This window comes from Carettochelys insculpta, chromosome 14, assembly GCF_033958435.1.
Source record: "Carettochelys insculpta isolate YL-2023 chromosome 14, ASM3395843v1, whole genome shotgun sequence".
Lineage (NCBI taxonomy): Eukaryota > Metazoa > Chordata > Testudines > Carettochelyidae > Carettochelys > Carettochelys insculpta.
In genome coordinates this window covers 1769251-1782960 of record NC_134150.1, presented here as the reverse complement: position 1 = coordinate 1782960, position 13710 = coordinate 1769251, and the positions used below count along the sequence as shown (strand labels likewise).

At 59.6% G+C, this 13710-nt stretch overlaps 1 protein-coding gene across 4 annotated transcripts in view; it reads left to right on the top strand.

Annotated features, from left to right (window-relative positions):
* The first annotated feature begins 2610 nt into the window (after positions 1-2610).
* ST3GAL2 (ST3 beta-galactoside alpha-2,3-sialyltransferase 2) overlaps positions 2611-13710 on the top strand; it is a 77620-nt gene continuing 66520 nt past the window's right edge. For 2 of the 4 annotated variants that reach the window (XM_075009187.1, XM_075009186.1), the window contains exon 1: positions 8055-10534. The gene's annotated coding sequence lies outside the window, so the exon portion shown is untranslated. Of the gene's footprint in view, positions 2660-8054; positions 10549-13710 lie in introns of those variants that run through there. The other 2 variants (XM_075009188.1, XM_075009185.1) reach the window with 2 other exon arrangements.

Sequence of the window (13710 nt, the reverse complement as noted above, 5' to 3'; positions counted from 1 at the left end):
CATACCGAAGGCGCACATGAGCAAGCGCAGCATCGGTGTTGACGTTTGGGAGAACCGTGCCCAGGCCCGTCCACAGTGGAGAGCAGTAATCCACGAGGGGGTGGTACGTTGTGAGAGGTCCCGCCGCAGTGCAGATGCGGAGAGGTGGAGAAGAAGAAAAGAGCGCCCAAAACTGCCCAGCGCCCCTCCCAACAGCGACCAACACCTGCCCCTTCTGTGATAAGATCTGCGGCTCCAGAATCAGGCTGGTCAGCCAGCAACAGACTGACAAGTAGGAGGATGAGATGAAGACATTGCACGTGTTATCGAGTGACTACCGAGAGTACATGAGCTCCCATGGAACTAGGTGCAGCACATATGTAAAGGCACAGGGGGGTCTCTGCCTCGAAGATTTTAATTCTAATTAGAGAAAGGGTGGAGGGAAGTAATTTCTCAGGTCTCACAGCAGGGAACAGTCCCAAGTGTGCGGAGTCCTTGGTAGGGGACAGTGGTGCCCGCCGGCTCCAACTGCAAAGGAATTAAAATTCAATCTCACCTTCAAAGTAATTGGTGGCGTGAAGCACTACAACTGACACACCCCTTCCCTGCCACTCAGAGATACGCAGGTTGTATAATGGCAAAATGAGCAGGAGAGTGCTAAACTCTAAGCCCAGTGCTTCCTGTGAGGCCCTGGGTAACTTTGGGCAAGTTCTCAAGTCTCTTTAGTTCTCAGAGAAAACAAGGAGAAGAGCACCTGCCTCGTGGGGTGTTTGGGTGGATTAGTGTTTGCAAGTACATTTGCGGTACTTCGCTAAAGATGCTAGGGGATATCTGCTGTTGTTCTTAACTCAGAAAACCCCATCCGATTAGTTGAAAATGGATGTATTCTCTGCTATTGTGAGTCCCAAGTTAAGAGAGTTCAGAGAAGTGAGACACAGAGAGGGTGGCAGGTTTCTGAGCTGAACTGGGGCTCTTCCAGGCAGGTGGGGTGGGGGCAGCTTGGGACTCCTCCAGGAGGTGCTGGTAGGGCGAGTCTCAGCGTTCCGGATATGGAGAGGGCAGCGAGTTTTGGGGCTCCTCCTGTGGGGGGAGGGGCAGGAGTAGGGGGGTGGAGTTGGGACTAGCTTCCCCAAAGGGGAGGGCAACTGCTGCCCATGAAATGTATGGCACAGGTGCTGACCTCTCCTCTAATATGGGGGGGGGCTGTATGCCTGATCTCCCCTTCCATCCCATGCCCCACCCTAACTCTGCTACTGATAGGATTGATAGGAGAAATTGAGGGAACTATCCCCCCATCCTCCGAAAGAACCAGAACATCCCAGAGCTCTGTGGTTAGAGCATCTTCTGGGGTAGTGGGAGACTTTTGCACAAACTCTTTCTGCCCCGCTTGCAGATGGAGAGGGGAACATGGGCTTCCTGTGCCCCTCCGTTTTCAGGGAGGTGGATGCTTTCTTTGCCTGCTAGCTTGTGAATGGAGTCAGACCTGGTGAGCAGTCTCCGAGCACACGTCCCAGATCCCAGCCTAGGCGGGTGAACATCTGTCTCCCCTCACTCCAGAATGCTTCTGAGGCTTAAGTGAAGATAGGCTTCCAGAGGCCTAGAAAAGTAGGTGCCTACCAGATCCAGCAGATGTTTGGTTTGTAACAGAGCCAACATCAGACTCTGTGGACTTTAACCTGAGACTAGGGCTGGGCGCCCATGTGCCTCCATGGCACTGGTGAGGAGCGAGTCTGGGTTACACCGTGCACATGGTGAAGGGACAGCCCGTGGGCTGGCCTGCTACAAGCCATGTCCCTGGTTTCCCTGTGGGGCTGTGCGGTTGGCGGCGGACGCTGGGAATAGCTGAGCTGCTCCCCAGGAATGGCCAGGGTGGGTCAGACAAAAGGGCTGTCTAGCCCAGACTCCTGGTGTTCATTGGCCAATGCCAGGCGTGCCGGGGGAGTGAACGGAGCAGGTAAGCATGGACTGAGTCACCCCCGGAGGCCCACCCTGAGGCTGGACGTGCTCCTTGTGGCTAACAGCCCTCGCTGGACCCTTCCCCCCGGGGGCGTGTGGGACTCTTCAGAGCCTCAGGCCGCCCTGTGTCAGGCTCGTCAAGTGGCCCTGGTGTGAATCCCTTGCTCAGAGCACAGCCCAGGCCCCGGTGCCAGAGGACATCGCCATAAAGAGGTGGTGGCGCGGGGTCCGGCCGGGGTTGGCACTGGGCTCCATGGCCTGGGGGTCCCCCTCCCAGTTCTGGGACAGGGGTAAGGATGTGGAATAAAAAGCTTCTAAAATTGGGGGGTCTGCCCTTCCCCCCCCAGCCCCCCCCCATTTCATAGGGGCCGGGGAGGGCGCGCTGCATGCTGGGAACGGTAGTTTCCCGCCGCCCGGCGCTGTCCCAGGAATAAAGACCCCGGTGGAGCAGGTGACTACAAGCCCCAGCAGGCCCGACGGGAGCCGCAGCTCCGCGCGCAGCGCATCCTGGGAGTTGTAGTTTTCTCCCCTGGCAGTGCTGCGGTCTGCCGGGGGCCGTCCCCGCCGCGAGGACTACAGCTCCCAGCGCCGCGCGGGGTGCGGGCTCCCGGCTAGCGGCGGGCGGGCGTCCAGGGGCTGCCGCGGGGGCGTGGCTGGATGGGCAATAGCCGCCGGCGGGGGGGCCACGCCCGGCCCCGCTCTGTCCAGAGGCGCACGGCGCTAGGTGGGTGCCGCGCCGGGCGGGGCGGTGCGGGGTTCTGGGGTGCGGTGGGGATGCTGGGCGTGGGGGGATGCTGGCCGCGGGGGGGGATGCTGGCCGCGGGGGGGGCGGCGCTGGCCGTGGGTGGATGCTGGTTGCGCGGGGGGGGATGCTGGGCGTGGGGGGGATGCTGGCCCCGGGGGGGGATGCTGGCCCCGGGGGGGGGGCGGCGCTGGGCGTGGGGGGATGCTGGCCCCAGGGGGGGCGGCGCTGGGCGTGGGGGGATGCTGGCCCCGGGGGGGGGCGCTGGGCGTGGGGGGATGCTGGCCCCGGGGGGGGCGGCGCTGGGCGTGGGGGGATGCTGAGGTGCGGTGGGGCACGGAGGGCTCTGGGCGTGGGGGGAGTCTGGCTGCAGGGTGGGCTCTGGGGCGCGGGGGCCCTGGGCATGCTGGCCACGGAGGGAGGCGCTGGGATCACGGGGTGGGCGCTGGGCGTGGGGGGGGTGCTAGATGTGCAGGGGAGGCACTGAGCACGAAGAGCTCGGGGGACGGCCCCAGCCAGTGGCTGCTGGCCGCGCTACCCTGCTGCGGAGTTGTGTGTCTCCTGGCCGGCTGCAGGTGCTGGGCTGCCCTGTGTTCTGCTGGGCGAGAGTCCTGACAGCAGCGCCCAGGGTGGGCTTTGTCTCGCGTAGGTGGGTGCCCTCCTCTGTTCTAAGCCATCCGCACTGCCTAGGGGCGCTCCCTGGGTGGGCTGTTTGCCCTATCGCTGCGGGTGCCTGGGCAAGCTGTGGGCCTGCCCCTTAGCCAAGAGATTTGTTTTACCTTGCTCTGTTTTAACCCCCAGTCTGACTTCCTGGGGAGTGTCTAACTTGTGGTTCCCCCCTGCTGCGCCCCATCCTTCCACCTGCTCCCCGGGGCCCAGGTGCTGGAACAGGGGATGCAGCATTATCCCCTGGCTTGAACTGGTTTCTGTTACGTAGAATGGGGTGCCCAACCACTTCTGAAGCTATAGCGAACTCGCCATGTTACTCTGGAAATAGGATTTATTGTTCAAGCCAACTAGCCACGCTCAGCTGGGCACCTAACCACATGTGGCTCGCGTGTTGGATGCTCTGGAGGTGGAGCGCTTACGGCTGAGGTCAGTGGCTCTTACCATCCCCGCTGTAAATATTGTTCCATACCCCCCACCCCTCCCGCCACAGCGCCTCTTGCTTGGTTTCCTCTCTGTGGCAGGAGTGAGCAGTGCAATCCCGGGGACTGGCGGAGCTCTCAGTCCTCATCCGTCTGGCTTGATCCCCATGCAGATTACAAAGCTGCCTTGTCTTTGTGTCCAGTTTTATTGTGGCCCTTGAGTCCAGGCCTGGCCCATGCCCAGAGGGCAGCCTGAGATCAGCATTTAAGAGTTGCTTCATGTTTTTTTTTTTTAATGTGTCCTCTATGCCTGTCTTGCATCTCAAGCGTGGCTCCTGCAGTGAGCCTTGGGGACGCTGAAGCCTGGGGGGGTCAATGTTTTACTGCCCTCTGCTCGCAGTCTCAAATAAGGAGCTAACACAGGTAGCTGTGGCTTGGGGCGAGTCGCAGGGAGGAAATGCAGGGATGGCTGTGGAATGGAGAAAGTCCCCCTTGGAACTATGGCTTTGCCTGGGCACTGGGGGTGGCTTATGACGGCCTCTAGCCCACTGCGGGGGCTAAGCTCTGGAGGGGTTGGGTGGCTCTGGAATTACTTGGCAAGCTACTCAGCAGTACAGCGGGAGGGGACCGAGGGGTTATGGTGGATGAAAGGCTGGATGTGAGGCAACAGTGTGCCACTGTAGCCAAGAAGGCTAAGGGCATCCTAGGGTGCATTAGGAGGAGCATTTGGAGCAGATCTAGCGTAGTGGTTGTGCCCCTCTGTTCAGCACTGGTGAGGCCACATCTGGAGCATTGTGTCCAGTTTTGGGACCTCAGTATAAAAAGGACGTGGATGTGCTGGAGCAGGTCTAGTGGGGGGCAACAAAAATGATTACGGGGCTGGAGCACAAGACCTATGAGGAGAGGCTGAGGGATTTGGGCTTGTTTAGGTTACAGCAGAGAAGACTGAGGGGTGACTTAATTGCAGCCTTCAACTTGCTGAAGGGGAGCTCTAAAGAGGACAGTGAGAAACTGTTCTCAGTGGTGTCAGATGGCAGAACAAGGAGCAATGGTCTGAAGCTAAAGAGGGAGAGGTGTAGGTTGGATATTAGGAAAAACTACTTCCCCAGGAGGGTGGTGCAGCACTGGAATGCTTTACCTCTGGAGAGGTGGTGGAATCTCCATCCCTAGAGGTTTTAAAGTCCTGGCTCGACAAAGCCCTGGCTGGGATGATTTAGTTGGGGTTGATCCTGCTTTAGGCAAGGGGCTGGACTAGATGGCCTCCTGAGGTCCCTTCCAGCCCTGGGATTCTATGATTTTTAGCTGTTCCGGAAGGCAGATTGTCGCTCTGGAATTGTCTCTCCAGAGGTATGTGGCTCTTGGCTTGGCCAGTAGATATCTGTGGGAGGGCAGGATCCTGGCCCTTGCGGCTCAGATAGAGACATTCCATTGTGAAATGAGTCCAAGTGGTTCACGAGCAGACGTGCCCCGGCTGTTCTCAGGTGGCGGATGGTATGCGCTAGCGGTAGGAAGAAAGGGGACCTGAGGCAGTGAGTTAGGAAAGGGAGGGGTTTGTCCCTAGCACTTCCCCGGGGTACTTGCTGTGGGGAAATGATCTGCTCTAAACTCCGGTGGACGAGCACTCGTGTTAGGCTGTCCTGCGTGGCGTGCGTCTCTGACGTCGGTATCCCGTCTGCGCGGTTCTCCAGCAAAAATCGGTGGTGGCCTCCCCCCCACCCCCCGCTGGCCCTTGGAATTCAGCTCTGGAATCTCAAAGGTGAGCGGGGTTCTTCCTGGCGCAGGCCAGGGGAGAGTCTGCGGCCAGTGGCTTGTGACGGCGGAGCACCGAGTGGAAAGCAGCCCTCAGTGGAGAGCCGACTGCCAACATTAAAACCTGCGGACAACTTGACTGGTGAGAGGTCAGCAGCTGAAGCATCCAGCAGCTGGCACCCCCCTCCCCAGTGCTGTACAGCAAATAGGGTTCAAGTAAAGTTGTACGGCTGGGGGTCTCTAGGTGTGTCCAGCTTGAGGCGCTGAACAAGCCAGCACCTTGAACGGTGTTTCACAGCTCCCGTGACGGATGCCAGCTCTCTCCCGCTTGTGAGACCGACGTGGGTGGGCCAGTGCATGCCTCCTGTCTGCTTGCATTCAGGTCTGGGGGCTAAAACCACCATGTGGTTCCTGAACCCACAGCTGGTAATGGCAGGGGTGGCTTGGCACTGTGTTCTCCTCCCCTCCCCTCCAGCTGGTGGTGGATGTGTCTGCTCAGAGGTCACTGGCTTTCCTTACTGATGCAGGCCCACCCGCCAGGCTCCCTGGGATGCACCTGCTGAGAGGAGTGCACTTCCTAGGCATTGTGCTGTCTTCTGGGTCACTGCCAAGCTGGTGGGATACATCAGGGCGGCTGCCTCTGCATGTGGGCACATCCTCTCCCCCCCGCCGGAGATGAGACTGTTGCATGCTTCCAACTCTCCTCTGCTCTGGAAAACTTAGGCCGAGACGGGGTGAGGGGGCTGCTGCACTGTGCAAGCTTTTCCTTCGCCTTTGGGTGGTGGCCGCCTGATGGAGCTTGTTCCCGGGGGTGCTGAGGCCCGGGCGGAAAGCCTGTCTCGCAGCCTGCAGGAGTGAGCAGGTTTGATCAGAGCCAGATGTTCTGCCTGCAGCGGGGATTGGGGGAAGGAGGGAGAAGGTTAACAGTTGTAATTGGAGAGGAGCTAATTTCTGCCGCTTACCTGGGCTTGCTGCAGTTTGTGGCTGTCTCAGCAGGGCTGTCTCTGTGGTGCTCCGCACATGCGCCGTCCACAGCCTTTTCATCTCAGTCCCTCACACTTGGCACTAACCGTTCACACGCCAGATCCCCAAAGAGCCAAGGGCAGAGATTTAACAATAGGATAGAGTTGCTGGGTGCCTAGATAACAGGATGGAGGGTCTGTCGCTGCCACTCGAAAGCTGTCGGTTTAATGGGCCTGAAATTGGCAGTCGCCCAGCTTTGTGAACCGTGCCTGCCAAGTGAAGGTGATGGCATCAGTCGGTCTCTGTCAGCAATTGTTAATTAGAATGGAAACCTGAAGGGAAGCTCGCCTGGTGCAGCGGCCGTTGCGTTCCTCCAGGAATGGAGGTTGCAGCTTAGCGTTGGCCTTGGGCACCATTCTGCAGGGTCTCTGTAGGCAGTGACACCCTCCCCCCTTGGGCCGCTGGGAGGCGTAGGTTTGGGACGGCAGGCCCTTCAGCTGTTGCACAATGTGGGGCTTTTGTAACGCCGACAGGCGGAATCGAACGTGGCTCTCTGGAGCTTAGCGCTTGAGCGTGTAGCGGGGAGGTTCCCCACCTTTTCAGTGACACAACACACTTCAACAAGACAGACGGTTCCATGGCGTGTCTGCTTTTCTCAGCTGGACCGATTGCTCATCGACGTCACATTGACTTGCATTTATTCCGGTTATGGTCTTACTGGAGAGGTTTGCGACGCAGCAGCGCACACGATGAGCTAAGCGAGGGTCAGACGCGTTCATGTCTCTAATTCCCTGCAGAACACGCCACCCTAGACAGCAAGCACAGACACATTTCCGAACCCTGCTCAATGCCCTGCTAGGGATGTTCAGTAAACGCATAGTCGCTGAGAGCAGCTGCCCTCCTGCCAGCCAGGATTTAAAAAAAAAAAAAAAAAAAAAAAATAGTATCTCGTTGAACCGGAAGGGACCTTGAGAGGTCACCGAGTCCAGTCCCCTGCGCTCACAGCTGGACCCAACACCATGCCTGACAGCTTTTTTTTTTTTTTTAAATCTAACCTGCCCTAGGACCTTGAAAGGCCTCTCAAGGATTGAATTGGCCACCCTGGGTTTACAAGGCCAATGCTCTAACTGCTGAGCTATCGCTCCCCCCACGTTTAAACTCCATTTAAACCTCTGCATTTAAAACACATCCCAGCTTCAGCTTGCTTCCACCCTCCCTCCCCCTTGCCATGGCTCATTTCCCACCAGCTTGTCTGGGCTGGGAAGCAGCATTTTATTTGCCTCCCAGAGCTACTGGGGTCCTGCGGGGTCAGCCTGTCCCCTCACAGGGGTTCCGCAAAGAGCCACTGCAGCCGGGGAGCGGAGCAATTGATGAATCGCTTGCCAGGTGGGACTCAGGCAGCCTTGCTGCTTGCGGCCCAGCTGGCATGGGGTAGTCATCTCTCTCCTGGTGGCTCTGCAAAGAGCTGCAGCGGAAGGAAATTGACGAAATATTGTGGCACACTCGGCCAGTTCTCACAGCACAACACACTCGATCGTAACCTGGCAATTCATTTCAAACATATTTTCTATGCTCATTTATATTTATTTATTTATTTTTTACGGCCCCCCGCTTCAATGCCCTTCTAGACTTCCCCTTGTTGGGAACCACTGCCCTAGACGAAAGGCTCCGAGCGTGAGCTTTCTGCAGGCTCAGACGTCTCTGCCCCGGTTACGTGGGGTCTCGGAGGGCAGGCTTTTCCATCGGAAATTCTCACTCCAGTTTGGAATCGGCAAATGCAGATGGCACTAGCTCAGGGAGGAGGGCGGGTTTTTGATAGGCCAACCAGCGTTCAGCTAATCTCTGCTCCTGGGACAGCTGGCTCAGGGATCTGCCTGCTGCAGCAGAGTGAGATTTATTAATAATTGATCTGGGGTGGCACTCGGGGAGTCCAGTCACGGGGCAGGAGGAACCAGTGTGCCGGCGCTGTGCAAACCCTCAACGAAGAGACGACGCAGCTCCCCAGCGCTCCCGGGGGGAGCGAGCACATGACATTCTAGCTCTGTGGCGGCTTCCAGCTTTCGGCACGGCAGCCGAGCCTCAGGCAGCAGCTGGTTGCTTTCACTGTGCTGCTGCTCCAGTTTGCTCCAGCAGGATCGTCCTTTGCTTGACCCGAAGAAACCAGCCTTGGACTGGTGTAAAGAGGGGCACAGATGGAAGAGGGTCCCCTTGCATTCCTGATGCAGCATATTCCTGGGGGCCCAAGGGCTGGGGACATGAGCAAAGGGCCCCTCATTTCTCCCCTTCCAGCAGCCTCTTGCATCAGGCTTATTAATCTGCTCTCCTGGCTTTGAGGCCCTGCCTGGGGCCAGCCGCTGAGCAAAGGGGCCTTTCCAAGCCTCCCTCCCGTGTGGAGGAACCTGCGCTGGTGTCCGACTGGGGTCGGCAGGAGGGCGCTCGGCCTTGCCTGGCTGATGACAGCACCAGACAGCTGCTCGCACACGGCGCGCTGGAGAGGTACCAGCAGAGGTCACAGGGCTGGAGGTGCACATTCACCTGCATTGCTGGGGCGTGTTGCGTGTGCCGGGGCCTGTTGCCAAGGCTGGTTGGCCCTGGGCCACCCCTGCCCTGCCGCCTGTTGTTTGGTTTTCCTAGTGCGGGTGGAGACTGACGCACCTGAGCGAAGTGGAATGGGTGGAGAATCAGGAGCTGGATCAGAGGTGGTTCTCCTCATCCGCCGGCCTGCTGCAGCGCCCGGCTGTGCTGCTCCGTCCTGCAAGGCGTATTGTTTCAGAGCTGGCCTCCCTCCTGCTCTCGAGAGGGCTGGGAACGTGCATGGCTGCTCCCCGGTGGGCCGGCAGAACTTGGCTGGGTGGGGTGCCAGCTTCCCGCTCCTGAAGAGCTGGAGACCCGGCTGCCCTGCCTGGAGCCCCATGGGCCGGTCCCCTCCAGGAGGTCCAGATCAGCTGGGCCCGTCCTTGGCACAAGAGCCATCTCTGCCCTCTGGAAGTAGGGGCCACGTGGCGGGGAGAGACCCCGAGGGCTGTCGTCCCTTCCCCCCCGTGCACCCGGCCTGCGTTAAGCGTCTTGGCCCTGGTGGCCTCCCCGGGGAAGGATCGGCATTTCAGCTGCTTCAGGAAGCCTGCCAGCTGCCGTGGCCTCTCTCTTCCTGCTCTCGTGAAGGCAGGGATTGTATTACTCATGCGCCGCAGGCTGCAGCTCGTTCCCAGCTCGCTGGAGCACTGGGCACCAGTCCACCCCGCTCCATCGCTGCTGAAGACACTGTGACGGGGGCGTCCCGTAGAAGTAAACAAGTCCAGGCCGGGGCAGCAGAGCTCTTCGGGGAGAGACAGCTGCTCCCTTGTGGCCTGCTACTTCCAGAACACCCCCGGGGCCAGACTGTGCCTCGGGAGAGGCCCTGTGACAGAGCGGCTCAAGGCACTCGTCTGGGAGTCAACAGATCGGGGTTCTACTCCCGGCTCGCCCGCTGACCTCTCTTCCAGTGCCTCAGTTTCCTTTCTCATGCTTTGACTTCTCTAATTGGCCCACAAGCTCTCAGGGCTGTCCGTGCGCAGTGCTCAGCGCCACAGGGGCACTGCAGTGGAAAGGACAGGATGGGGCCCTGTTGCCGTGAGCTGTCGTCCAGCTGCGGCTTTCTCTGGGGTTCTGAGAGGCCCTTGGCGGAATCGAGCTTGTGCTACGGTCTGTGCTTTGTGTGCTTGCTGTGGGAACACTAGTCCTGTGACTGAGCTCAGCCCCCTCCCTCTAGCCCAGTGTCCTGTCTGTGACAGTAGCTGCTGCCAGGTCCTTCCAAGGAAATTAACGGAACGGGGTCATTGCAAGCGATGGAGTGTTGCGGCCTGAGGAGCTGAGAACCGCTGTGACAGAGGCTCTAAAAGCTGGAGTCCCGTTTGAAACCAAATCTCGCACCCAGGCCCTCTTAACTCAGCCTTTGTGGGACGTTTTCTTCCATCTCCACTACGAGATTGTGGATAACAACCCAACTTGCAGTCACTGGAGCTGGCAGGGACCCTCTACCTCTGAAGTGCCTCCGACCCCCCGCTTTGCAGTGCCTTCGGTAAAGGCGAGAAGGTGCTACACCTTTAAGAGGGAGCCGGGCATCCGTGTGAACTTACCTTGCCCTGTGCTATGAGTGAAGATATTCCAGCGAGAGCAATGGCAAAGGCGATCACAGCTGGGCAGACGGAGGGGCTGGGGCTGGGGCTGGGGCTCAGCTCGCTGTTAAGTAAGGACAGGAGCTGTTGCTTGGTTCGTTAACTCTTCCTGCGCCAGATACCCAGCACTGGGAAACAGCCGGGCCCCTCTGCCTGCGTAGGAGGAGGCTGTGAGAGGTGGGAGGCGCCGATTCGGGTGGGGGAATTGCCGGCTAGAACTCTAAGTAACCCAGCTTGGCTTTTGGGCGCGAGCCAGCGTGGTTCTGGGTGGATCTCCGATTCAGGTGGGAAGGGGCTCTGTTCAGTCAGCTTGCGAGGGCGCCTGTGGAGTGCAGGTTCCTAGCCCTTGCGGTGGGACTCTTCCCTGCAACCTGTTGTCGAGTTCCATTAAGGCTCTTGGGGAGCACGGCTTGTAAAAGCAGAGGCCAGGGAACTCAATGCTGGATCTGGCTTGGGTTCTCAGGGGCAAGGAGGCGGGATGCCAGGGCTGTGGTATGCGAGCGCCTCTGTTGTTTAATCGCTCTAGCCTCCCAGAGGCCCCTGTGCACGTTTAGCTCCTATCTGACTCGGCTGCTCACCTGTTGACTGGGCACAGAGAAACCAAGAGACTTGCCCAAGGTCACACTGGAGAGAGGTGGCAGAGCAGGGAGTTGGCAGCCAACCTGCCCCCGGTCCCAAGTTAGCGTCCTAACCTCTGGACCATGCGTCCCCTGGGGGTCGAATCCCCAACGGGCGTGACTGGGTGCAGGGTTGACGGCAGCGTTGGTACTGAGCCCATATCCCTGCTAGAATTCAGTCATAGGAGCCACGCTTGTTGCTGTGTAACTTCACAGCTAGCGGTGATGCCCTGGCGGGGTGGCCTTGGTCTTGTGCTCTGGCCCTTTGAAAGCCGCCTGATCCCACTGCTGCTGGGAGTGAACGGGCAGGAGGGCTCCCGTCAGCAGGAACCGGAAAGCTCCAAGCCTCGGCCGGCTTCCAGCACTCAGCTGCCTGAGCTTGGGGTCAGTGGCCGGGGGTGGGTTGTTGGAGCTTCCTGCATCCAGCGGAGAAGGCAGCGTGAGATCGGTCGCCCATGCAGAGGTGAGAGGCGGCTCTGGCAAGAGCTGGTCACAGTCCCTGAATTCAACCCTGGGCACCACCAAACCGGCCATTGCTTAGACCCTTGGGGGGGACCAGGCTCCTCAGCCATCCACTGGCTGGGAGGAAACTCCCCCCTTCACCGCCGCCCCGGCTTGGAGTTCTGTCTGTCTGGCGGGATGGCCAAAGGCCCCACGGTGCATGATGGGTGGCCTTGCAGAGGGCTTCAGGAGCGTGCCCAGGCCCTCCTGTGCTGGCTCCAGGGACTGATCTCGCAGCCCAGGGCTAGTGCGGAGCTCTGCAGGAAGGAATGAGGTGATGGCACCTCCTGCTGGCTGGTGGCGTTTGCCCTGGTGTCACAGCTCAGGCCACGAGGCTGGAGCTGGGGCCCTCAGTGCCCGGAGGCAGGAGGGCTGTAGAACCAGTGTGGGCCCAGTGGAATAGCCCTGCGCTGCTCAGCCCCGAGGAAGAGGTGAGGCCAGCGAGGAGAGTTGACTGCCCCTTCGTGGATCAATGCTCGTTATGCCGTCAACCTCGCCTGCCCCCCGAATACCTGCTGCCTTGTCCAGCGGTAGAAGGTTGCTGACACCTGGAGCAGACAGTGTCTCTCCAGCAGGGGGCAGTGGTGTGTGCCCCCTGGGCAGTTGCTGACAAGTGCAGAGCCGGGTGGTTACCTGCCCCGCCTCTTGCAGCACTGAGCTATGTCTAATCGGAGCCGGTGCACGTTGGCTTTCCCTGCGTGGCAGGGCGGGAACAGTATGAGGCACTCGTGGTATCTTCTGGTCTCCGGCCTGCCCACGAGACAGGGAAGCTGAGGCTCTGTGTAGGCCTAGGGGAATATCTTCCCATGGCCCCCCAAAAGGTGGGCAGTGGAGATGGGTCTCTCCTGGTTCCCAAGGCTGAGTTGCAGGCATGGGTCTATGGCCGTCCCAGTGGAGGCTGTTCACTGTTCCTGCAGCCAGACGGCTCAGCAGCCATCTGGTGTGCAGAGGGTGGCTCAGTGGGACCAAGTCTGAGCCAGGCAGATGGGCTGCTCCCCATCTTGCCGGATCCCTGCCTGGCATGCCCCTGCCTGGTCCTGCATGTGGCTGCAGGGTCTGGTCAGCTAGTGCGCCGTGATGGATGCCTGTGATAAAGACGGTTGCAGGACAATGTTCCCTCTCATCTTTTCCAATCCCTGGTGAATTTTTCCTATCTGTGTGCAGAATAATTTTATGCACACCGAGGCATGTGGGAGCGTGCACCACCAGCAGAGAAGCACGCCTGCCTGTGGGCACTGTGCCAATCAGCAGGGCAGTGTGTGAATCTCCCCAAGTGGCCACACAAGCCTCCAGCTTACAGGGAACGCTGCGGGAGCCTCAGCAAGCTGTTCTGAACCTCACTGTCCCCTGCTGCCAGCTGAGCTCTTGTTCACACCCCACGTCTGTCCGTTGGCTGCAAGATGACCCCGGGGAGACCAAGCCCTGACTGAAGAAGGGGCCAGCCTCCTAGGCCAGCTGGGCTTGCTCTCAGCCGGGTAAGGCAAGGCAACTCCTGGGAGGCTAGGCAGAGCCAAGATCGCCCCGGGTTCCTGGCTCGGGTGTTCGCGTGGCTGTGTAGCAACGAGGGTGGACAGCAGGATGGCTTGGCTGGCCCCCTCCAGCCAGCTTGTCTGCTACCTCGTGCTACTGCTGAGCACTCAGGGGTGGGGTATTGGGCTGGCTTGGCCCTAGGCCAGCTGGCGACATTCCTCATGGGACCAGCCTGGGAGCAGCTGACAGGCCCCCTGCTCTGGGCTGCGCCAGAGAAGGCTGACACCTTGCCCGTCGTGGAGTCTACAGCAGGGTGTTCCGGTGAGTCTGTGCTCGCTGCGGTCTCGGTGCCGCCTCATTTCTCATCACAACCTGCCTGGGAGGGACTAGCCTCCCTGTTTCCTGATGGGGAAACTGAGGCACGAGCAGTGTGACTTGCTGAAGGCAGGCACGTGGCAGAGCAGGGCGCTGAAGCCCGGTCTCAGGATTCC